Consider the following 25,724-nt stretch of genomic DNA (forward strand, 5'->3'; position numbering starts at 1 on the left):
CTCCAGGTATGCACTGCCACACCTTAAAGGGATACTTAAAGGGACTCCGAGCTCAAGTAAAAAAAGAAAGTTGTACTCACCCGGGGCTTTTTCCAGCCCAGTGCTGGTCGGGAGGTCCCACGACGGCGTCCTGGCTCCTCTCCTAGTCCCCACTCCGGAATGGCTGACCGGCCGCAGCCCGGGCGACACTCTGCTGAGTGTCGGGCTGTTCCTTCCGCGTATGACGCGGCTGACGTCACACGCCGGCCACCTTTAATCGCGCATGCGCAGTACTTTCACGCCGGCCGCCGTGATGACGCAAGGTGGCCGGCGTGTGACGTCAGCCGCGTCATACGCGGAAGGAACAGCCCGACACTCAGCAGAGTGTCGCCCGGGCTGCGGCCGGTCAGCCATTCCGGAGCGGGGACTAGGAGAGGAGCCAGGACGCCGTCGTGGGACCTCCCGACCAGCACTGGGCTGGAAAAAGCCCCAGGTGAGTACAACTTTCTTTTTTTACTTGAGCTCGGAGTCCCTTTAAGTGAAAATAAAAAAATGATTTTTACTCACCTGGGGCTTCCCTCAGCCCCCTGCAGCTGTCCGGTGCCCTCGCAGCCTCGCTCCGATACTTCTGTCCCCGCCGGCGGCTACTTCCGGGTTCGGCAACAGCCCCCGACAGGCTGGGAACGCGAGTGATTCTTCGTGTTCCCAGCCACAATATATTGCCCCCTATGCTGCATTTTTTTATTTTCACTTAAGTATCCCTTTAAGGCAGGTTTTACAGCTAGCCATTGCATTGTGATGCAACAACCCCCATAGCATCACAAAAATCTACATTCATATGTACCTGTGTCAGAGTGCGCCGACAGGGTCATATGCAAAGTGCTCCACTCTCCTCAGCGCGTGATATACTCTCTGCTAGACAGGAAGTACGTCACTGGGTTTCCCCATCATATTTCCGTTGTTCTGCTCGCCGCACCGACCAACGTATTTAAAATCCTTGCGTTGCTCATTGACTTTCAGCTGTGTCACCATGGATGTCCGACGGTGAATCCCTGTTGACTGTACGGCGGCTCAGGCACAACGCGTCACGACTAGTTAAGTGTGCTAGGGCGCATTGCCCTGCATTGTCATTGCTAGGGCCCATTGCCCTGCACTAAAAAAGGGTAATGCAAACCACACTTGCAAGGCAAGTGTAAAAGGGGTCTTAAAGTTAACCAGAGATAAAAAAATAGCAAGAATCGATACTTACCCGGGGCCCTCGGCGTCCTCCCGCGATCTGCCATTAATCCGCGATCAGCCTTGATAACTGGCTCAGTGGCGTCAGTCCGGGTCAATTGCGCATACGCAGTAGGGCCGCGCATACACAAAAGACCCAGACTGGACCCGACTGAGCCAGTTACCGGGGCTGATCGCAGCTGAAAGGCAGACCACAGGAGAACGTAGAGGGGCTCAGGCGTGTTTATGGGGCTGGAGGAAGCTCCGGGTAAGTATCTGGTTTTGCTATTTTAGATCTCAGGTACACTTTAATTTTACAGGATTTACACCGCAATATAAGCTTCCAGCTTAAAAAAAAACAAAACATAGAGGGTACATTGGATCGGGGGGGGGGGGGGGGGGTGTGACCCACAAAGGGGCACATGCGCTTCAAAGTTTGAGAACCACTCGTGTACACCAATTAGTCGTTAGGGTGTTTCTTCCACACATGGGGCTTGATTCACAAAGCGGTGCTAACTGTTAGCACGCCTGTGAAAGCCCCCTTAGCATGTCTAAACGAGCTTACGCGCGCAAAACTTTATGCGCGTAAAACTTTAGGCGCGCACTGCACAGAGCGCTGGGCGCTCCACGCGAAGTGCCCATTAAATCCTATGGGACTTAGCGCGCGCATAGGAATTTGCGCGCAATCTGATTGAGAAAACCGGTGCTAACCTACTTAGCACCCTGGTTAGCGTGCCTAAAGACTTTAGACGTACTAAGTAGGTTAGCACCGCTTTGTGAATCAAGCCCATACTGTAGACTCTCCCTTGACGATGCTACATTCCTGCTTGTTTTCTTTCTCTGACTTCTCATGCAGGCGCCTTGGGAGCCTTCTGGCAGGTAAACCTCTTACAAGGAAATTGGCAAAGGCATAGCACAATGCACAGAAAAAAAACCAAACCATGCTTACATGATCTTGATAAGCTTAGAATATTTTTGCCATGAATAAAAACCTACCTGGAGATAATCTAGATGAAGTGCAGAGCTGCAATGTCAGTGTTTATGTGCTCTTTCTTCTGCTGAATCAAAAGTGAAAGGAAAGTTCATTGCTTTCATTTGACTGTAAATGCCCCACCCCTTCATTCTTTATAAACAAAGACCAGAATCAGTTTAAAGGGAAACTGGTACAAAAAAACAGTTGTGAGATAAACAATTTTATTGCTACCTAACCTATCTATAGTCCTTATCCTAAATAAGACTTTTATGGAATCCTATAGTTTTATTTTGTATTTATAAAAAGGTGAACCTGAGATGGTATAAAATGAAAAGTTAGATACTTGCCTAGGTAGAGAGGAGTGTCTGGATAGTCCAGGGGTTTCCCTTGTTCTCCTTGCTCCCACTGTTGCTGTGCACGGACCCTCTGAATGCGTACGTTAAAAAGGGGCGCTGGGAAAAAAGGGCGCGGGGTTTTAAACGATAAACATGGATAACGTTTAAAAATATAATGTACTATATTTCGTTTAAAAATGTTTTATAAAGTTATAAATCATTAAATAATGTTCATGAAATCGGCAATTGTGAAAACGTTAATCTTCCGTTTAAAAAGTGAAACGTATAATAACGTTTAAAAAAAAATTAGTGAGTAACCCTCCCTGTACCTACCCCTAACCCCTAGACCCCCGTATTGGTGCCTAAACCTAAGACTTCCCTGGTGGTGCCCTCTACTGTTTAAACTTCCTGCCGGGCAGGAAGAAGTGAAGCATGCCGGAGACCAGACCAGCGAGGAGACAGAGCAGCGGTGTCCAGGGGACTCGCGCCGGCGGAGCAGGTAATGTATGCGGGGCGGAGAGCGGCGGCAGCACCACCACCACAGATTGTGAACAGTTTCAGGCTGAAATCGGTTCACAATCTGTTTGCAGTAAAGGTGGCCATACGATCCCTCTCTGATCAGATTCGATCAGAGAGGGATCTATCTGTTGGTCGAATATGATGGCAAATCGACCAGTGTATGGCCACCTTTAATGTTTTTTCCCTTACAGAACTCAACTGTTGTAAAATTTGTTCTTCAACAGCATAGCTAAATTTGTAGCGTAATAATAGCTAGTGGCGCATGGCAGCAGCGCATAATTCTGCAGACCCTGGCGGCGGGAACACAGACAGCAGGAGGTGAAATGTGGCAGCAGGAGGAGGAGTGACGTGTGGCAGCATGCAATGTAACGGGCCACGGTACCTAGCATTGGTACCACGGCTGTAATAATAAACACCAACAGCAGGAGGTTCCGGACAGCAGTCGTGATGCCCAAATTGTGTCCAATACACAACTGGGACAGTTTTCAACTAGTGGGGCATGGCAGCGGCGCTTAATTCTGTGGACCCTGGCGGTGGGAACCCAGACAGCAGGAGGTTAATTACAGCAACAGGAGGAGGAGGAGTGACGTGTGGCAGCAGCTAATATAATGGGCCATGGTTCCTAGCGTTGGTACCACGGCTGTAATAATAAACACCAACAGCAGGAGGTTCCGGACAGCAGTAGAGATGGCCCGAACCTCCAATTTTAGGTTCGCAAACGTTCGCGACCTTGCGACCTTTTGTGAATCGCAATAGACTTCAATGGGGAAGCGAACTTTAAAAACTAGAAACATTTATGCTGGCTACAAAAGTGATGGAAAAGATGTTTCAAGGGGTCTAACACCTGGAGGGGGGCATGGCGGAGTGGGATACACGCCAAAAGTCGAGGGGAAAGATCTGGATTTGACGCAAAGCAGCGTTTTAAGGGCAGAAATCACATTGAATGCTAAATTGCAGGCCTAATGTGCTTTAAAACATCTTGCATGTGTATACATCAATCAGGTAGTGTAATTAGTGTACTGCTTCACACTGACAGACCAAACTCACTGTGTAACGCACTGCAAACAACTGCATTGTGTAGTGACGGCCGTGCTGGACTGGTGCTCACCATGGCGAGATTGCTCTTCCTCACTCAGTGAGGAAGCTTCTAGGATGCGGTTGACAGGTGAGTGGTTAGGGAGGGGACCGTGTGGGAGATGTGCCTACACGGGGCGTCCCTGTAAACGACGCAATTCACGATTGCGTCCAACCGAAGCCTCCCACCTGAATGCTAATCTATGTAATTCCTGCTAGGTATGGTACAGCAGGCAAAGGGAGTATGACAGTGCACCTGATTGGCTGACTAGCGTCTGCTGGCCAGATAGAGGCAGGATATTGCTCTGACTGGAAGTTAGCAATTGTGTTTGTTGCAGTTGGCATTCAGTTTAGAGGTGGTGGGGTGAGTTCCCTGGAGGTGAGAGGTCCAGGGCTTGCCCGCACTTCCCTCTAGGTGTCGCATGGTGGTTTGGGGGCCCCAGTGAGTGAGAGAGACCTGGGGCCCCTGGGCTGTCATGTGGACCAGTGTTTGTGATTTTAAATTTATTTTTTTGCAGCTTCTAGGATGCGGTTGACAGGTGAGTGGTTAGGGAGGGGACCGTGTGGGAGATGTGCCTATACGGGGCGTCCCTGTAAACGACGCAATTCACGATTGCGTCCAACCGAAGCCTCCCACCTGAATGCTAATCTATGTAATTCCTGCTAGGTATGGTACAGCAGGCAAAGGGTGTATGACAGTGCACCTGATTGGCTGACTAGCTTCTGCTGGCCAGATAGAGGCAGGATATTGCTCTGACTGGAAGTTAGCAATTGTGTTTGTTGCAGTTGGCATTCAGTTTAGAGGTGGTGGGGTGAGTTCCCTGGAGGTGAGAGGTCCAGGGCTTGCCCGCACTTCCCTCTAGGTGTCGCATGGTGGTTTGGGGGGCCCAGTGAGTGAGAGAGACCTGGGGCCCCTGGGCTGTCATGTGGACCAGTGTTTGTGATTTTAAATTTATTTTTTTGCAGCTTCTAGGATGCGGTTGACAGGTGAGTGGTTAGGGAGGGGACCGTGTGGGAGATGTGCCTACACGGGGCGTCCCTGTAAACGACGCAATTCACGATTGCGTCCAACCGAAGCCTCCCACCTGAATGCTAATCTATGTAATTCCTGCTAGGTATGGTACAGCAGGCAAAGGGTGTATGACAGTGCACCTGATTGGCTGACTAGCATCTGCTGGCCAGATAGAGGCAGGATATTGCTCTGACTGGAAGTTAGCAATTGTGTTTGTTGCAGTTGGCATTCAGTTTAGAGGTGGTGGGGTGAGTTCCCTGGAGGTGAGAGGTCCAGGGCTTGCCCGCACTTCCCTCTAGGTGTCGCATGGTGGTTTGGGGGCCCCAGTGAGTGAGAGAGACCTGGGGCCCCTGGGCTGTCATGTGGACCAGTGTTTGTGATTTGAAATTTATTTTTTTGCAGCTTCTAGGATGCGGTTGACAGGTGAGTGGTTAGGGAGGGGACCGTGTGGGAGATGTGCCTACACGGGGCGTCCCTGTAAACGACGCAATTCACGATTGCGTCCAACCGAAGCCTCCCACCTGAATGCTAATCTATGTAATTCCTGCTAGGTATGGTACAGCAGGCAAAGGGTGTATGACAGTGCACCTGATTGGCTGACTAGCGTCTGCTGGCCAGATAGAGGCAGGATATTGCTCTGACTGGAAGTTAGCAATTGTGTTTGTTGCAGTTGGCATTCAGTTTAGAGGTGGTGGGGTGAGTTCCCTGGAGGTGAGAGGTCCAGGGCTTGCCCGCACTTCCCTCTAGGTGTCGCATGGTGGTTTAGGGGCCCCCGTGAGTGAGAGAGACCTGGGGCCCCTGGGCTGTCATGTGGACCAGTGTTTGTGATTTTAAATTTATTTTTTTGCAGCCTCTAGGATGCGGTTGACAGGTGAGTGGTTAGGGAGGGGACCGTGTGGGAGATGTGCCTACACGGGGCGTCCCTATAAACGACGCAATTCACGATTGCGTCCAACCGAAGCCTCCCACCTGAATGCTAATCTATGTAATTCCTGCTAGGTAGGCAAAGGGTGTATGACAGTGCACCTGATTGGCTGACTAGCGTCTGCTGGCCAGATAGAGGCAGGATATTGCTCTGACTGGAAGTTAGCAATTGTGTTTGTTGTAATTTCTCAGTACCATGGTGTCCACGGCGGGTAATAGGCCAGGGAATCCTGGTTTGATTCCGGTCAGGAGACCAGGACTTTTTCGAGGCCCTGCTGTATAGGACGAGCTGCAGAGATCTACAGCTTAGTTGGGGGAATCTATCCATAGGACAACTATTAGTCATGAGTGGTGTCCACAGCGGGTAACAGGCCGGGGAATCCTGGGTCGGTCCTGGTCCGGAGTTGGAACCTAAGAAACGGCTACCACCACAAGGAAGGCAGCAGGCACTGCACGTGATGCAAGTCCTGACTGTGAGAGAACAAGGAATAACAGACCAGGACTTTTTCGAGGCTCTGCTGTATAGGACGAGCTGCAGAGATCTACAGCTTTGGTGGGGGAATCTGTCCATAGGACAACTATTAATCGTGACTCGTGAGTGGTGGAGGACTGGAGTGCTGGTGGTGGCACTGGTCTCGCTGGCGTTGGAGGTCTGGCTGGAAGCGGTGGCTTGCTGCTCCGCCATCATTTCCACCACAGCCTGTGCCTGACTCTCCGAAATGGGCCGGGGACGATGACCCATGGCACAGATGGGCGCAACCTGCTGCTGCTGCGCCCCTGCTCCCTCCTCCACAACTCTGCGGTCAGTGGCTAGCGGAGGACCAGTCACAGATCTGCCGGCAGTGGCTTTGGCAATGGCACTGCCTTTCCTGCTGGTCAGTGGCAGACACAGCCAGCAGTGGGCCCCTGTGCAAAATTGCAATTGTGGGCCCCTACAACCGTCAAAAAATGGGCGTGGCTACAACCTGCAAAAAATAGGTGTGGATAGAACCTAAAATGGGCGTGGCAATGACCGGATGAGGGCGGAGCTAACTGTAACTTAAAGCGAACCCGGGGTGAGGGTTTATTTCCTTTTAAACAATACTAGTTGCCTGGCAGCCCTGCTGATCTATTTGGCTGCAGTAATAAACTGAATTACACCAGCAACAAGCATGCAGCTAATCTTCTCAGTTCTGACAATATTGTCAGAAACCCCTGACCTGCTGCATGCTTGTTCAGGGTCTATGGTTGAAAGAATAAGAGGCAGAGGACCAGCACGGCAGCCAGGCAACTGGTATTGCTTAAAAGGAGAGAAATATGGCAGCCTCAAGATTATTCTCACCTCAGGTTCGCTTGAAAAGTGCAACGCAAAGACAGTGGGCCCAAGTTTTGGTGACCCTTTCCCCAGAAAATTCACATAATTGTGCAGGTTTTCTCAAGAAAATACACAACATGTCGGCAGATATGCCCAGAAAATACGTGCAATCAAGTCGGCAGATATGCCCAGAAAATACGTGCAATCAAGTCGGCAGATATGCCCAGAAAATACATGCAATCATGTGGCAGACCTGCCCAGAACATACACCTGCTAATATAAATAAAAAAAACAAAAACATTTACTCACCTGCAGCAGCAAACCTCCTGTCCCAGCCTCCATCCGGCGCGCAGCTCCCATGGGTGGTTGGGTGGATAGGTAGCCTGGTGGGTGGATGAGTTTAGCCTAGTGGGTGGGTAGGTAGCCTGGTGGGTGGGTGGGTAGGTAGCCTGGTGGGTGGGTAGGTAGGTAGGCAGCCTGGTGGGTGGGTAGGTAGGTAGCCCTTAGCCGGGTGGGTAGGTAGCCTGGTGGGTGGCTGGTTAGCTGGGTGGGTCGGTAGCCTGGTGGGTGGGTAGCCGGGTGGGTGGTTAGGTAGTCGGGTGGGTGGTTAGGTAGGAAGCCTGGTGGGTGGGTAGGTAGCCGGGTGGGTAGGTAGGAAGCCTGGTGGGTGGGTAGATAGCCGGGTGGGTAGGTGGCTAGCTATCCGGGTGGGGGGCCCGACTCCTATCCTACCCCCCCTTCCTCACCTCGGAGGGCCCCCCTCCCGATATGCGCGGCGGGAGAGCGGCAAATACAGAAAGTCTCCGGGGCTCCAGGCAGGCGCTAGAGGCTCAGCCGCTTGGTCTCCAATATGTCTCCAACTCTGTATACTGCTCGCTACTTCCTGGTTTAGTAGCGAGCCGTATATAGAGTTGGAGACATTGGAGACCAAGCGGCGGCTGAGCCTCTAGCGCCTGCCTGGAGCCCCGGAGACATCCTCTATTCGCTGCTCTCCCGCCGCGCATACCGGGAGGGGGGCCCCCCGAGGTGAGGGAGGGAGGATAGAAGTCGGGGCTCCCCAGGGGAAAAAAATAAATAAAAAAAAAATACTTAATGGGCCCCTGAAGCAACGGAACGGCAGGGGCCCTCGTGCGGCGGCACGGCCTGCACGGCCGTATGTCCGCCACTGCTGCTGGTGCCTCTACCTCTGCCAGTCATCGTACAATTATACAAATACAGCAAGAAAAAAAATATATATATATATATGTGGAAACGGCGGGAAAGAGTGTAATGTTTAATAAAGAGTCTGGGTTGGTGAGTGAGTGACCACAAAAAAAAATAAAGTTTTTTTTTTTTTAATAATAGTAGACAGACAGTACTAGTAGTGTAGTCTACAGTAGTCGATAACTAACTCATGGGACCGACAGTGGCAATCAAAGTCTGTCACAAACGGACGCAGAGATGTGACAGGCAGTCACAGATCACAACAGATGCTGCTGGCCTGTACAGTAACTAACACAGTACTGAAGCTAATAAACTCAACGACTAACAGTAGCAATTAAGCAAAGTAGTACGTAGGTAAATAACAACTAACTATAATACCTAGTAGTAGTAGTGTAGTAGACTAGTAGTCGATAACTAACGCGTGTGACCGACAGTGGCAATCAAAGTCTGTCACACAGACGCAATCAATATGGTCAGGCAGAGATGTCACAGTCAGTCACAGATCACAACAGATGCTGGCTGGCCTGTACAGTAACTAACACAATACTGAAGCTAATAAACTCACAGACTAACAGTAGAAATTAAGTAAAATAGTACTAACTATAATCCCTAACCTACCTAAGCTAGTGGTAGGCTAAGGCTACCTAGGCTAGCAGGCCTAGCCTGCACACAGACCTAACACTAGCCTAGCACATTATACAGTATACACTACACTAGCTGACTGAACTATACAGTGACCAGATTTTTGTGGGCTCAACCTGGGACGGGGCGGTAAGGAGGTGGCGGCAAATGGGGGGGCTGCGTGCGCGGAAAAATGTGGTGGCTACGCCGCATTGAAAAATGGGCGTGGCCATGACATTCTATGGGCGGAGCTAACGTAATGATGTAACAGCGAGGCATAAGAAAGCAGGGTTTACGCCATGATGTGGTCAAACGAGGATTCGCATCATGGGTGTGCAGAAACTGTGTGATGCTATTTAATAGTATACCGTAACTCCCAAAACAGCAAACATAGCCAACTATGACCATTAAATAATAAATGCAGCAACAGTTACCCCAAACGCCACAAAATAAACACAATGGGCAACATGTCAGCACAAAATAAACGCATTGCGGGCAACATTTCAGCACAAAATAAACGCATTGCGGCCAACATGTCAGCACAAAATAAACGCACTGCGGGCAACATGTCAGCACAAAATAAACGCATTGCGGGCAACATGTCAGCACAAAATAAACGCATTGCAGACAACATTTCAGCACAAAATAAACGCATTGCGGGCAACATGTTGGCACAAAATAAATGCATTGCGGGCAACATTTCAGCACAAAATAAACGCATTGCAGGCAACATGCCAGCACAAAATAAATGCATTGCGGGCAACATTTCAGCACAAAATAAACGCATTGCGGGCAACATTTCAGCACAAAATAAACGCAATGGGGCAAGCATGTCAGAACAAAATAAACGCAATGTGGGCACATTTAACCTGGAAAAAAAAAAGCATTTACTCACCTGCCAGAAGTCCCCTCACGCAGCTGGCCTCTGGTGTGTGTGCAGCTCCCCCGGACGATCCTCCTCCAATCTCCCGTGCTCACAGGCAGAGCAGGGCTACGGCAAGATGGCGCCCGAAGCCCTGTATTGGAGACACAAATAGTCTCCAGTACAGGGCTCTGCCTCCGGATGCCATCTTGCCCTAGCCCTGCTCTGCCTGTGCCTGCCGGAGGACAATGCAGGCTGCTGGAGCAGGGCTATGGGGAATGAACTAGCGCAGCGTCTATGAGACGCTGCGGCTAGTTCATTCAGTACGGTGGCCAGAGTCCCGAGGCCGGGACGTCCCGATGCTAAAAGCAAGCATGAAAATCTACCCGTGATCACGGGTACTATTCGAATTCGCGAATTTGGAGAGCAACCCTGTATGTTCATACCTCCCAATTTTTTTAGAAGATGAGCCCTTGTCACAACCCTAATTCTTTTGGTGGTCTTGGATCGCTGCTGCAATCATTAGTTTTCTATTTAATTTTAAAAAAGAGCCTTTTTTTAAATTACTATAGTTCTCCCCCCCCCCCCCCCCCCCAAATTGGCCCTAGGTTGCAATCCATACTTTCCATCCTCTCATAGGCATCAGCCTATGAGAGGGATTGATTGTGAGCCGATTGGAGGGACAGCTAAGTGTCTCCTTTACTACGCTGTGCTAGATTGCAACGCTGTGCAGATGTAAACAAACAGGTTTTTTTTATTTATTTTTTTGTTAAGAGCCTGCCAGCCACGATTGAGGGCTGACAGGCTGATCACGGAGCTTCGCTCCGTGTCTCTGCAGGGAACGATCACGCATGCGCGTGTGCGTTCCCTGCTAAACCCCGCCTACAGGATCTGACCTTGTAGCTGCCACCCTCCCACCGTCAATTGGTGTTAGGCGGTCGGGAGGGGTTAAAGAAATTCTTTAATTAAAAAAAATCCCCTGGGAGTACTTACCTTGGGAGAGGGAACCCTCTGGATCCTAATGAGGCTTTCCCCCTCCTCATCTGTCCCTCAATTCCAGTGCTGACACTCCCCAAAACACCGGCAAGGTGAATATTTACCTACCGTGATCTAGTGCAGGTGCAGTATCGGCTTTCCGATCGGGCTTAGGTGAAAATAGCCAAGCCTGATCAGGTCCGCTGTACTGCACAAGCAACTTGTGCCTGTGCAGTAGAGTGGACCCCATCGCGCTTGGCAATTTCCACTCAGTCCAATCAGAATGCGGCTACTGCGTCTGCGCTGGAGACGGGAAAATATTGCAGGCACTGTTACTGTGGTTTTGGGGGAGCCAGCGCTGGAACAGAGGATGGGGGAAGCTTCATTAGGAACCAGAGGTTCCCTCCTCCCCCCCTCCTGAGGTAAAAATCCCCAAGGCGGAAGGGTTATTTTTCTTACCACGTGGGCTCCTCCTGATTGCGTCATTGTGTAATGCAAGCGAATCCGCTAAGAGGAACAGTGCAGGGAGAGAGGACGTCACTGATTGACCCGTGCCACAATGGAAGAGGTGAGAATTATTGCGGCTTCCACTGCACATACTCTGCTCTAGGAAGGAACCAGGCCCAAGATGCACAAGGCAGCACAAGGAGGTGCAATGGAGACACAAGGTGGCACAAGGGAGACACAAGGGGGCACAATGCAGACACAAGAGAGACCTGAGTTGGCACAAGAGATCCCAAGGAGAGACAGAGAGGGACAGAGATGAAACGGGGGGGGGGGGGGGGGGGTGGCTCAGTGTTCTGACTTATGAATGGATTCTGGTAAAGAACAAACCTACAGTCCCTATCTTGTTCGTTAACCGGGGACTAACTGTGTTTACATGGATCTGTAAAGAAGTCCTGAAAGAGGGACAAATGAGGAAGATACAGGGAGGGACAGAGGGACTGGTTTCCCAAAGAGGGACTGTCCCTCTGAAAAAGGGACAGTTGGTAGCTATGTATGTTCTTGTACATGGCGAGGAAAGGACCTCTGATTGGTGGCCATTCGGAGGCGGCCTGGTGATGTGCTCATCCAACTTTGCTCTTTGCTCTCGTATGTTCTTGTGGCCGCACTCCCCGCCAGAGCCGGGGGAAGGTCCTCCAGCACCCAAGGCTGAAACACTAAAGTGCGCCCCTCCATCCCTCTCACCCCATCCACCACACACTGATTGCTATTAGACTAAGAGGCGCCCCAGGGCCCCCAACCCCCCAAATCCTTAAAGTGAACCTCCAGACTTAAAATCTACTCAGCAGTCAGCAGCACTGAAAAGGCTTGGTGTTTCTTTAAGAGTTTCACAGCATCAGAACTTTGTTTTTCTTACACAAGCCTCATGTTTAGCTGCACAGAAGATAAGCTCCGCCCCAGCAAAGAAATTTGCCCGGGCATTTTTTTTCACTGATGCTGTGCAAAGCATGATGGGATTTATAATGTTGTTGTTCTCCTTCTGTTGTTTTGGCGCTAAGTTGTTTTTTTAAATTTTTAATTTGAGGACACAGGAGACAGTTGGAACTGTGTCTCATGCTACCTGTCACCTCCTTTCAACCAAAAAGATGGCTGCCACATGAAATCACAAACATTTGCCTGTTCTTTTAAAACAGGGTGTTTCAGGGCTAGTTCACACCTAGGGCGTCTTCGCCTATTTTTTAAAAATCACCCTAAAAATGCTTGTGCAATGAATCCTTATGGGACAGTTCATATCAGCGTGTTTCGTCTGCTTTACGCGCAGCAAAGCGCTGCCTGTACCATTTTTAGGCAAATTTTGCTACAATGGAAGGTATAGGAAAAACGCCAAACACTCACAAAATCGCTTTGTTCGGCGTTTGCGCTTTCATGAAGAAATACATGGGGCTTGATTCAGAAAGCGGTGCTAACCTAGTTAGCATGCCTAAAGACTTTTGGCGTGTTAAGTAGGGTGGTTACTAGGTTAGCACCATTTTGAAAATCAACTCGTGTGCAAAGTCTCCCATGTGCAACACTTTGCGTGCTCATGACCTGAGTTTAGGCGTGATAGAGGGCTTTTCACAAGCGTGCTAACCAGGGCCGTTTCTTGCCCCGTTCAGCCGGTTCTGCTGAATGGGGCGCCGATGAGAGTGACTGATTGGGGGGCGCCAGGCAGAAGGATGTGACGTCACGTCACTGCTAGGAGCCGGTGACGTGCGGACACAGTGCAGCAAGAGGCAGGAGGAGCTGTGCACCAGCGCGATCACCGGCTTTCTAGATGTTTCTGGGCGCTCCTGCGCAGGGCCGAGCCTGGGCGGGCTCTCTCCCCGTGTGGCCGCCACTCTCTCCCTCCCTCTAGCCGCCGGCGCCGCCGCGTCAGACTTCGATTAGGCGGCGACCAGGGTTGCGGGCGCTAGGACCTAGCACACCGCACTGATATGCGGAAGTGACATCACTTCCGCATATAGAGCGTGTGCGCCCAGCGCCCTCTTACTGGTCGGGTCGCCCGCTGATTGAGGTCTGACGCTGCTGCAAGGTGAGGGGGTAGCAGCGGCGGCGGCGGCTAGAGGGGGGTCCCCTTTCACTCACTTGGGTCCCTATACCCCTTGCTCCATATACTGGGCACATATACCCCCTGGCTCCATATACTGGGCACAAATACCCCCTGGCTACATATAATGGGCACATATACCCCCTGGCTCCATATACTGGGCACATATACCCCCTGGCGCCATATACTGGGCACATATACCTCTGGCTCTATATACTGGGCACATACACCCCCTGGCTCCATATACTGGGCACATATACCCCCTGGCTCCATATACTGTGCACATATACCCCCTGGCTCCATATACTGGGCACATATACCCCCTGGCTACATATACTGGGCACGTATACCTCCTGGCTACATATACTGGGCACATATACCCACTGGCTCCATATACTGGGCACATATATCCCCTGGCTCCATATACTGGGCACATATACCCCCTGGCTCCATATACTGGGCACATATACCCCCTGGCTCCATATACTGGGCACATATACCCCCTGGCGCCATATACTGGGCACATATACCTCTGGCTCCATATACTTGGCACATATACCCCCTGGCTCCATATACTGGGCACATATACCCCCTGGCTTCATATACTGAGCACATATACCCCCAGGCTCCATATACTGGGCACATATACCCCCTGGCTCTATATACTGGGCACATATACCCCCTGGCTCCATATACTGGGCACATATACCCCCTGGCTCCATATACTGGCCACATATACCCCCTGGCTCCATATACTGGGCACATATACCTCTGGCTACATATACTGGGCACATATATCCCTGGCTACATATAGTGGGGACACTGGCTGTTTGTCATTATGTGCATTTACTGGTGAAAAGCGTTCTCTTGTTAAGTGCATTTACTGGTGAAAAGCGGTCTCTTGTTAAGTGCATTTACTGGTGAAAAGCGGTCTCTTGTTAAGTGCATTTACTGGTGAAAAGCGGTCTCTTGTTAAGTGCATTTACTGGTGAAAAGCGGTCTCTTGTTAAGTGCATTTACTGGTGAAAAGCGGTCTCTTGTGTGCATTTACTGGTGAAAAGCGGTCTCTTATGTGCATTTACTGGTGAAACGCTGTCTCTTATGTGCATTTAGTGGAGAAATTTTGTCAGTAAAAATCTTTTGTCAGTAATTTTTTAGGTATTTTTCAGTAAAAAATACCGTGAAAGGTTGGCAACACTGGCAGGCTGCGGGTCGCAACGGGAAAGATACAGGCAGCCCACCTCACGCTTGGGCTTGGCTGGGGAGAAGCCGACGACAGCGAGCGAGAGTAGGGTGGCCGCATGCAGCCATAAATACGCAGTGTGTGACTGCGTTGCACTCGTAGAGCCTCTCAGCCTGAGTCAGTCCAGAGACTAGCAGACTGGCAGGCAGCCAAAGCCAGCCAGGAGCAAGCCCATGGAAGAGGTGTAGTAAAAAAATAAAATAAAAATGGTGAGTTGGTTTCAAGAAGCCTTTTGACATGATTTCACTTAGCAGCTTTGATTTTGGGGAGGGGGGGGGGGGGGCGTATTTTTTTGACTCTCGAACTGAGTGAAATTTAGCCTAGAAACTGCCCTGGTGCTAACAGTTAGCACCGCTTTCTGAATCAAGCCCATTGTATTTATTCATTTCCGGGTGAAGGAGTTCACTTCATGACTGACGTCAGGAATTGAAAAAAACAGAATAGCTCTGCAAAAGCGCTTAGAAAAGTGCTTTACAAAAAATCATAGCGTGCAGGTAAGCGCCAGGAGGGGAGAAAAAATCACTCACAAAATCGCAAAACTCTGGCCTCAGCGATTGCGATTTTAGCTGTGAGCAAAGCCTAAGAGATTATATTACCTATCTATTTTAATTAACATAACTAATGTCCAGTAGCGTAGCTAAGGAGCTATGGGCCCTGGTGCAAGTTTTGCATTGGGGCCCCCCCCCGCCCAAGCATGCTATACATAACATTTGTTATGGTTCATCAAAACCAATAGAGGACCACCACAGTGTCAGAGGTGCAGGAAGGGGATGGGGAACGGTTTGTTAATGACTGCTACTATTCATAGCATCTATAGAAGTAATTATTACCAGCACAAGATCAATAAAGAGCTAATACTGTGGTCGAGCCCTAAGAGCCCCTATGCAGTTGCGACCTCTGCACCCCCCTATTGCTACGCCACTGCTAATGTAACTTAATGACAGTATGTTTATTTAGGCTGAAGTTCCCCTTTAATCTCTAGTTATCTGGCTTGCAGTCACTGCCATGTATCTACTTTTCTTATTTCACTCTGCTTCAAACACAATGGGGGAATGATAACTGAGTGAGTTGTGCGCCCCCTCCTACACTGCGCCCTGAGGCTGGAGCCTCTCTCGCCTCTGCCTTGGCTCCCTGCTCCCTGCCATATAAAAGCACAACTGTACTGTGCCTGAGCGAGTACGGCCGTACCTGTACAGTAATCCGAAGCTGCTCTCTGATAACAAACTTCGTGTTACTGCAAATGTGCGGTCGTACTCATGCAGCCACATAGCAACAGGACACCCAGTCCCACCCTGTTGCCCAGGTAGGGTGGCCACTTGCAGAACCCCAAAAAGGAGGACATCACATCCTGAAAAGGAGGACATCTTACCGAGGACAGTGGCGCACAATAGTCCACATGGTGGAGGGCCAGCCGACCACAAAATGCAATCAGATTCGCAGAAGATTTCCCCACAAAATGCAGGGAGATTGTCAGCAGATTTCCCCACAAATGCTATGAGATTTACAGCACATTTTCCCCACAAATGCAATCTTATTGGCAGCAGATTTCCCCACAAATGCTATGAGATTGGCAGCACATTTTCCCACAAATGCAATCTTATTGGCAGCAGATTTCTCCACAAATGCAATGAGATTGGCAGCAGATTTCCCAACAAATGCAATTAGATTGGCACGAGATTTCCCCACAAATGCAATCTTGTTGGCAGCAGATTTCCCCACAAATGAAATCTCATTGGCAGCAGATTTCCCCACAAATGCAATGAGATTGGCAGCAGATTTCCCCACAAATTCAATGAGATTGGCAGCAGATTTCCCCACAAATGCAATCTTATTGGCAGCAGATTTCCCCACAAATGCAATGAGATTGGCAGCAGATTTCCCCACAAATGCTATGAGATTGGCACACAGGGGTCATGGCTGATTGATCCGAGCCGTGATTGGAAGGGAGGAGGAAGGGGGCGGGACGGAGGTCGCAGGTTCACAGGAGTGTGGGAGTGCTGGCGTGTGCAGACATGCATGACACTCTGATGCACTGAGCCGTACCTGTGAGACGTTTCGGAAGGTCGCCCCGGCTGCCGCTTGCCGCCCGCTTGGTGCTCTGCCTTGGTGCTCTGCTCTGCCTTGGTGCCCCGCCCCCGAGTGAGTGAGCCACTCCACGAGCCGCTCTATGGCCCTGATTCACAAAGCGGTGATAACTCAGTTATCACGCCTAAAAGACTTTAGGCGTGATAAGCCGTGCAAAGCTGAGTTATCACCGATTTGTGCTGCTCTTCGCGCGAAGCTCCCGCGCGCAAAGTTTTGTGCGCGTAGCGCACCGCGCTGCACGCGCAAAGTCCCATAGGGCTCAATGGACGCTGCGCGCGAAGCTTGGTACACTCCGCGCGCGGCGCGCTACGTGCGCAAAACTTTGCGCGCGGGAGATCGCGCGAGTTTCTTCTTATCACGCCTAAACTGAGTTTAGGCGTGATAAAGGGCTTTTCACAGGCGTGCAAACACTTTGCACCGCTTTGTGAATCAAGCCCTATGAGTCGCTCCATGAGCCGCGAGCGGCCGAGCCAGAAGAACCTGCTTTTCTGGCTCGGCCGCTCGGCTAGTCGGCTCCCAAAGAGCCGGCTCGTGTTTACCCTAGTTAAACAAAAAAAATAAATTTAAAAAAGCGGTCCAAAAAGGAGGACTTCTGGCCATCCGTCCTGGCCTTGCGTCGGACGGAGGACCAGAAGTCCAAAAACCGGACTGTCCGGCCGAAATCCGGACGTATGGCCACCCTATGCCCAGGGGATAGAATTCTCATCCCAATAGGCCCTGTCGGGCAACATGGCCAGCACATGTGTACAAGGCTTGGTATACTTCTAGAGAATAGCTTTAATATATGATCTTGTGACTGTACTTACTTCTGCCATTACTTCAACTTCTGGTTAAGTATAGTTTTTTTTTTTGACAAATAAGTTTTATTGAGTTTTCCACACAAACAAAACAATAACATGAACACGTATAGATACATGAAATTAACAACCTTAACATATCACAGTTCCCCCCCCCCACCCCCACCCCTTTTTCTCACGATCCTGACCACCAATAACCCCCTGATACCAATACACAAATTGTTATATGTGATTAGTTTTGTGAAACATAATCAATACCTTGGTTTTTAAGGTATTCTATCCACGGTATCCAAATGCTTTCGAATTTGAGGGGACAGTTTATACAGTGGCAGGACAGAATTTATCATTGTTATCCATTCCGGAACTGTTGGGGGGCCCTGCCGCATCCAATGAAAGATAACGTTCTTTCTAGCGTAAAAACACAAAAGATCCCATAGTATCGTTAGTCTCCTGCTGGGGACTATATCTCCTGCTATACCTAAAAGGTGCGTTTTAGGACTGAGAGCAAGTGGTCTTTCAAAGATTTTTTGGAGAAACGCATTCACCTGTGTCCAATAGGTCTGCAATTGTGGACATGCCCATATCATATGGATAAAATTTGCTGAGTTATGATCACATCTAGGGCATTTGTCAGATCTTCCTGGATACATACGTGCCAGTCTTATGGGGGTATAGTATATCCTAAAAATAAATTTAAGTTGGACGAGCCTGTCCTTTATGGATATCAGGTAGGACGACGAATCCTCCAGCATATCCCTCCATTCCCCTTCCTCCAAGTCTGGCACATCATTTTGCCACTCCTGAAGTACCTTAGTCACCCTAGGAGTTGAAGTATCTATTAAAGTCGAGTAGATTGCAGAGAGAGGAGAGTCTAAGTGTTTCTGTAATAGAAGGGCTTCTAGCGGGTCAGATTTAAGTGTGATATTTGTATTAAATTGTGAATTGGCTGCATGTCTCACTTGAAGGTACCTAAAAAACATCTTGTTGGTCAAGGAGAATTCTTGTTTCAGATTATCAAAGGAGGACAATCGCCCTTCTACAATTATATGCTTAAGCCATATAATTCCAAACCGTGCCCATTGAATAGGATCAGGTATTTGTTGAAAATGTATTAGATGGGGGTTGCACCATAGAGGAGTGTAGGGTGAGTAGACCTCAGGTTGCGCATACTTTTTTCTGGCAGCTTCCCAGATTTTAATGGTAAAGATCATGGGTCCAGGTAGATTAGCGATGGCTTTAGCCCCCCTAAATGGCAGCAGTGTAAGCCCCTCCAGAGATCCCACCACTGCAGCCTCTAACATAGAGGCTGTGTTCCTGTCATCCTGGGCGAACCACCATCTGACCGTTACCAGAGCTGCTGCCCACCCGTATAGCTTAAAGTTTGGAAGGGCCATACCTCCAAGGGCAGTAGGTAGCTGAAGAGTCGTTAGGGATATACGAGGCATGCCTCCAGCCCATAGAAATTTCAGTAAGATTTTTTCAATTTTTTTAAACACAGAATTAGGAATCCATGTAGGGGTCTGCCGAAATACGTAGGTGAAACGTGGCAGGTACAGCATTTTGATCAGGTTAGACCTCCCCATAACCGTCAGAGGTAAGCCAGCCCAGGTATGACATGTTTGTCGAATGATTCAATGATCGGATTTAAGTTTATCTTAATGTACTCTTCCAAGGGATATTTAATGTGTATACCCAGATATTTAAACGTGGAGACCCACTGAAGAGGAGTATCACTGGCTGTTGTTTGAGTATCTGGGTCTATTGGGAAAAGTGATGACTTCCCCCAATTAATTTTCAAACCGGAGTATTTTCCAAATCTCTCCATTATAGATAAAAGAGTTGTTAACGAATTATTGGCGTCTCCCAAGAATAAGAGGAGGTCGTCCGCGTACAGTGCAACTTTTTCAGTCAAATTGCCTATCTTTAATCCCTGAATCTCATCTGTTTTCCGTATTATTTGTGCGAGTGGCTCTATGGCCAGCGCAAATAGGAAGGGAGACAAGGGGCACCCCTGTCTCGTACCCCTTTGTAGATTAAAGCTATCTGAGATCATACCATTGGTAAGGACTTTTGCTCTGGGAGTAGCATATAATAGTTTCACCCAGCGTAAGAATTTAGGTCCTACCCCGAATTTTTGAAGAAGCATCCACAAATAAGGCCACTCCACAGAGTCAAAAGCCTTCTCTGAATCTAGTGAGGCTATCACTCTATGGCCAGGGTTGTCGTGTTTCACAGAGAGATTAACAAATAGTCGTCTGATATTTATATCCGTCCCCCTTCCTGGCATGAATCCTGTCTGGTCGGGGTGTATTAAAGTAGTTAATATTGGCTTCAGTCGGTTTGCTAAGATTTTGGCTAGGATTTTTGCGTCCATATTAATTAAGGAAATCGGTCTGTAGGAAGAACACAGGCGCGGATCTCTCTCCCCTTTAGGAAGGACTACTATCAATGCCTCTTGCATAGAGTCAGGTAGTGATTGTGTGTTTTCAGGGTCTTGGAAGAGGTCAAGCAGTTGTTGAGTGAGCATTTCAGAGTATTGTTTGTAGAACTCTGATGGAATACCATCTAGGCCTGGGGTTTTATTTGATTGTAGCGTGGCTATGGCACTGGTTATCTCATCCCCAGTAATCGGCAGGTCAAGACCGGTCTTTTGTTCTTCAGACAGTTCTGGCAGAGAAATATTGTCAAGATAATTTTGTAGATCATTAATGGGAAGATGGAATTTAGTAGCATATAATGTTTTGTAGTATTTAGCAAATTCTGCATTTATTTCTGCAGCTGTAGTTAGAGCTTTACCCGTATCTGAGATAATTACAGGGATAGACACTGCAGGAGCGTGTTCTTTAGTGATCCATGCCAACATTTTCCCGCACTTATCCCCATATTCGAACACCCTTTGTTTTTGATACAGGTTGGCCTTTTTAGTGGACTCAACATGGAGGAGCTTGAGATTAGTTATGGCCAGCTGCCAGGCCGAATATGAGGCCCGGTCAGGTTGCGTAAGATATGCAATTTCAGTATCTTTGACATTATTTTCTGCTGCCTGATAGCCAAGAAGTCTCACTTTTTTACACTGTTTAATTTGTGTCATATATTCTCCCCTCATGTAGGCCTTAAAAGTATCCCAAACTATTGGTCTTTTGGTAGAATCTTTATTAGTATTCCAGAATAGGGTAATCGCTTCTGGTATTTTTTCTCTTACTATTTGATCATGGATCCAGTACCCAGATAGTCGCCACGGTTTATTGGATGATTGTACCCTGAGGGTAAGGGTTGTTAGGAGGGGTGCATGATCAGAGATAGCCCACGGGAGACGCTCGATGGATTGTATATTAGGTAAGGACGTGTTGGAGGCAAGTACCAGGTCAATCCTAGACAAAGTTTTATGCGAAGCGGAGTGGCACGTGTATCCAGGAATTCCAGGGTGTCTCCACCTCCAGACGTCCGTAAAGCCCATATTATTCACCCAATTTTGTAAATCTTTAGGTTCTCTTGGGTTCGGTTTTTGCCTGTCCTGTGGTTGCAAGACCATGTTGAAATCACCTACAATATTTATTTTCTCGGGAGCCCAGTCTGCTATCATATGGGTTAGGTTGTCTAGGATGGACGTTGTAGCGGGAGGTGGTATGTAGATGCCTACTATCAAGATATCTTGCATATGGATTAATGCATGTACTGCAACATATCTCCCCTGCGGATCCAGCTTAAGATGTAGGAGTTGAAACGGTAATGATCTACGTACCAAGACACTGACTCCCCTTGAGTATGAGGAATAAGTAGCATGATAACAACTTCCCACCCAGGGTTTTTTAATAGCTAGTACTCGGCTACCTGTGAGATGTGTTTCCTGTAGCACGCAGATGTCCGGTTGGTATTGTTTGAGATAATTGAAAACTAGGGATCTTTTAAATTTATCATTAAGCCCTCTTATGTTCCAAGAGAGAACCTTACAATCACTATTTTTCGTCATTGTTATTATGTACAAATTTTAGTATATGATCAGCGTATTTCTGTTGATGAATCGTGTGAGCCAAGACCGTGAGAAACCTTCCCCCAATAAAAACCATTCCAGCCCCCATATTCCTTCCCTTAAACTCCACCCTATATCCCAACAAGGGATATCTGTTCCCTAAACACCCACTTACAACCAACTTATCTAAATATTGGTCTGTTGCTGTTGGGGGTTGCTCCTTGCAAACGTGAGCTCCGCTGCCCGAAAGGAAAAACCCCAATTAGCATTGGGTTCATATCTTTACGATACAAGATAAACAGAATCTTGATTAACACATTTTTTCAAATTAGAACTTAACTTCATAACATATATCGATCATTTTTGAAGGTACCTGATGAACCTAAATTACTTGCTAGCGTATATTTGTGACCCAGATGAGTCCCTGATATTGTCAGGGCAACACTGCCTTCCTTATTCCAAGAGGAGGCCCGAGGTGAAGGTGTCTGCCCAGCCATTTTTTGTCAGGGTATGTTAGACCTCACCAAGACTTTGGATATATGGATTAGTGTGAGAGTATATATTGATATGTCAACCGACTCCTCGGGTGTCCTCTGTTTCCCCGCAGAAGAAATAAACTACAATAATATTCTGATTTACTTTTAAACATGGGAATTATCACTATATCTTAGATCAAACATAAATTAAGGCTTATGCACATTATACCTTGTTCGTAGTTCCTCGTTCAGCCCGCTACTTTTGTTGCTTTGGTAATGCAGAATGAACATAGTGAGTACAGCACATGCATTTGCCAATATTAGTAGTACTTTGTCTCCATCTAGTGGACAGTGCCATCTTAATTTCATGACATGCAGCAGAATGGAGAAATAGGAATTTACGGGGCACATTAATTAGTCCAGCCATAGATCTATGCTAAAGAATAGTTATTTTAACGCCGTTAAGTAGAGTTATATCGATCAGTGTTAGTATGATATTGAATAGATTTAGAGTTGCCAGAGATAGTGAGAACGCTTAGAAAGGCATGCGCAGGTATTGTTAGTAATTAGTTTGAATCATTATAGATTACCCATGTGCATTTTATAAGATTTTGCCCAGCGTCACAGGACACCTTTTCATTATTTATCACAGGGTTTGCACAGAATATCATGTATACACATAGGAATAGGTTGTTCAATGGTTAAGTGTCATCATGTTGTAGCTTTTTAGTATTCATATCCCTATTGTTAGCGAATCCGGTCCCCATGGTTTGCATTCTCATTACCTCCTACCGCCATATATATGATGTAAGCTACTGTTCAGGGTAGTCAAGATTCTGGTGGCAAACAGGGTCCGCGTGGTGAAAATCACCACGTGGTATAAGAACCGGCGTCATATTGTGCCAGTGCAGTCTAAGCGTTGCATTCATCAGCTATTCAATGTCAGTTATACGGAGTATATTCATGTAAACTTCCTTCACCCCGGCTGCAGCAGTCCTTTAATGATCGGCCATTTCCAGGAGTGTGTTAAAGGAATAAACAGGGCACCACATTTCATAGTAATAGGTGCTAGTAAGAGATCATTTTCTTGCTCTGCCGCCATTTTAGGACAGTTCCCGTGTGGCTGCACAGATCACCTACTCAATAATGGAGAACGAGGTCCGCAGAGCGTAACCAGTAGTAAAAGTATATAGACTGGATTGTTAGAGCCAGGGTACCATTAAAAAAAAAGGTTTTTATGAAAGGATTTTAGAGGGAGAGTATACAACTTGCACAATAGACTCGTTGGTTGTTACTAATCTAACAGAGCGCTGTGCAGGACCCTATTCCATATCTCATGCATAGTCCCCATACAATTGTGATATTGCAGGGCTTCCACAGGGGCCACCGGGGCAAAATACATATATCCAGTTTTGGGCTTCTTAGTATTTGTCAAGCGCAAATCTCATACTGAGCATAGTTTAGGCACTATCCTTTCCTGAGCCATCTGGGTCACTATCAAAGCGCTATAGAGCAAGTAGTACTTACAGGATCGAGGATCATCAGGTGAGTAATTAAACAGAAGAGTAGGATTACAAGGATCATTCAGGATTCTTTTCCAGCCATGCGAATACCTCACTGGGCTTTTCGAAGAAGTGTACTTGATCTTTGTATTGCACCCTCAGCTTTGCCGGGAACATCATTGAATATTCGATGTTACGATCCCTCAATTTGGCCTTAGCTTGTATAAAGGATTTTCTCATCTTTTGAGTCGCTGTAGTGTAGTCTGGAAATAGCATCAATCGGGTGTTTTCCAAGATCAGGTCTCCTGCCTGCCGGGCTGCCATCAGGATTGCATCTCTGTCTTGATAATTTAACACCTTGAAGATGAGTACCCTAGCCGGCGCCCCGGGAGGGCCTTGCTTGCTGGGCACTCTGTGTGCTCTTTCCACCACGAAGAGCGATGAGAAGGTTTCGGCGGGAAGTAATTGCCGGAGGAGCGTTTCCACGTAGGCCGGGACATCTTTGCCCTCTTTGCCCTCCGGGAGGCCCAGGAGACGAAGGTTGTTCCTCCGATTTCTATTCTCGGAATCTTCAGCCCTGTCCTTGAGGGCCTTGATGCGCTTCTGCATGTCAGGGACAGCCCGCTGGTGTTCTGCCACCCGATCCTCCGTGTCAGAAGTGCGGTGTTCTACCTCGGTAAGCCGGTCCCTTATTTTAGACATATCTTGCCGCATAAGTCCCGTGCCAGTCTCCAGGTGCTCTATTTTCTTAGTTAAAGTGGACTGGCATGTCCTAATAGCTATCATAATGTCCTCCACGAAGGCCGGAGAGCCACCCTCCTCTTCCATCTCTTCCTCCGCGCTCACCTCTTTGTCTGGCTTGGTTTTGTTTTTGCTTGTACTTGGGGTATTTAGATGGTGTTCTGGCAGTTTGATCTTATCCCCCTTCTCCTTGTTACCTTTGTTCCGCTGAGCCATAGGACAGCCGTACGGTGCAGGGCGCTGTGTTGAGGAGTGATTTCTGTCCGGGCCAGGCGCTGGATCCCAGGCAGGTCCGGGCAGGACTGTATCTTCCGAGTCCTTCACCGGAGAGTCACGCAGCTCGGCCAGTTTCTCTACGGTGTTTAGTAGCAACCTTTGAAGAATTTTGAGCTGTTTTGCAGTCGTCAGGATCTGTCTATGATCGTTTTATTTAAACAGGGGCAGCGGAGCTCAGCGCCATGCGTCTTCTCACTCTGCCATGCAGGCCACGCCCCCGGTTAAGTATAGTTTTAGGTGCCCAAGTTATCTCTGTCTTTGCTATAAGCCCATTCTCCTCAAACTCAAGTCTTCATAGCATAGCACCAAGAGTAGACTCTGATCTTTACTGCTGTCATAAAAACAGCAGCCCTGGCGTGATTTTTTCGAAGGTGAACTCCTGTTCATCCCAAGGGCCCATACAGAGCAGATTTCTGTCATCATTCATAAATCAAAACGCATTGTAACCACCGGAGCAAACATTATTATTTATTATGTTTATAAAGCGCCAACATATTATGCAGCGCTGAACATTAATTTAGGTTACAGACAATATTTTGGGGTGACATACAGCAATATGTCAATACAGGAATACAAGGAAAACCAGATGACACAATACAGTATGAGTACAAGGTAATGCTTAGTCAGTCACTGGAGGGAGCATGGAGATTAGGCAAGTTAGGTTCACTCAAGTGCATGGCATGGGTTCACAGTAATGGAGGTGCATGATCAGGTAGGACACAAAAGAAGAAGGACCATGCCCAAAGGCTTACAATTTAGAAGGAGAGGTAGAGACACGAAAGGTAGGGACCAGAGTTCCGTTGTGGGTTTAGAGCAATTGTGAGGGGTGGTAGGCCAGAGTGAAAAGGTGAGTTTTGAGGGCCTTCTTGAAGATGTTGAAGGAGGGGGCTGCCCTAATGGGTGGAGGTAGAGAGTTCCAAAGTGTTGGAGCAGCTCTTGAGAAGTCCTGGAGGCGAGCATTGGACTGTGTGATGCAGGGGGGGGGGGGGGGGGGGCGGTCAGGCGAAGTTCATTGGAGGAACGGAGTGAGCGGCTAGGTGTGTACGATCAGAAATGTATGTTGGACAGGTTTTGTGGACAGATTTGTAGGTCAGACACAATGTCTTGAATCTGATTCT

The 25,724-nt window shown here is 48.3% G+C and overlaps 1 protein-coding gene and 1 long non-coding RNA gene across 4 annotated transcripts in view; one reads left to right on the forward strand and one right to left on the reverse strand.

The window, feature by feature from the left end:
* Positions 1-22,383, reverse strand: part of LOC137525059 (protein mono-ADP-ribosyltransferase PARP15-like) — a 77,066-nt gene extending 54,683 nt beyond the window's left edge. Inside the window, exons 1-3 of one of the 3 annotated variants that reach the window (XM_068245813.1) lie at positions 22,317-22,383; positions 2,515-2,619; positions 2,191-2,249 (exon numbers count right to left, since the gene is read on the reverse strand). The gene's annotated coding sequence lies outside the window, so the exon portion shown is untranslated. Of the gene's footprint in view, positions 1-2,190; positions 2,253-2,514; positions 2,620-22,316 lie in introns of all 3 variants that reach the window. The other 2 variants (XM_068245815.1, XM_068245816.1) reach the window with 2 other exon arrangements.
* The window catches only part of LOC137525062 (uncharacterized), an 87,591-nt gene that overhangs the window by 21,581 nt on the left and 40,286 nt on the right, over positions 1-25,724 (forward strand). The gene's annotated exons all lie outside the window — the stretch shown is intronic.

The sequence above is a fragment of the Hyperolius riggenbachi genome, chromosome 7 (genome assembly GCF_040937935.1).
Source record: "Hyperolius riggenbachi isolate aHypRig1 chromosome 7, aHypRig1.pri, whole genome shotgun sequence".
NCBI classification, from domain to species: domain Eukaryota; kingdom Metazoa; phylum Chordata; class Amphibia; order Anura; family Hyperoliidae; genus Hyperolius; species Hyperolius riggenbachi.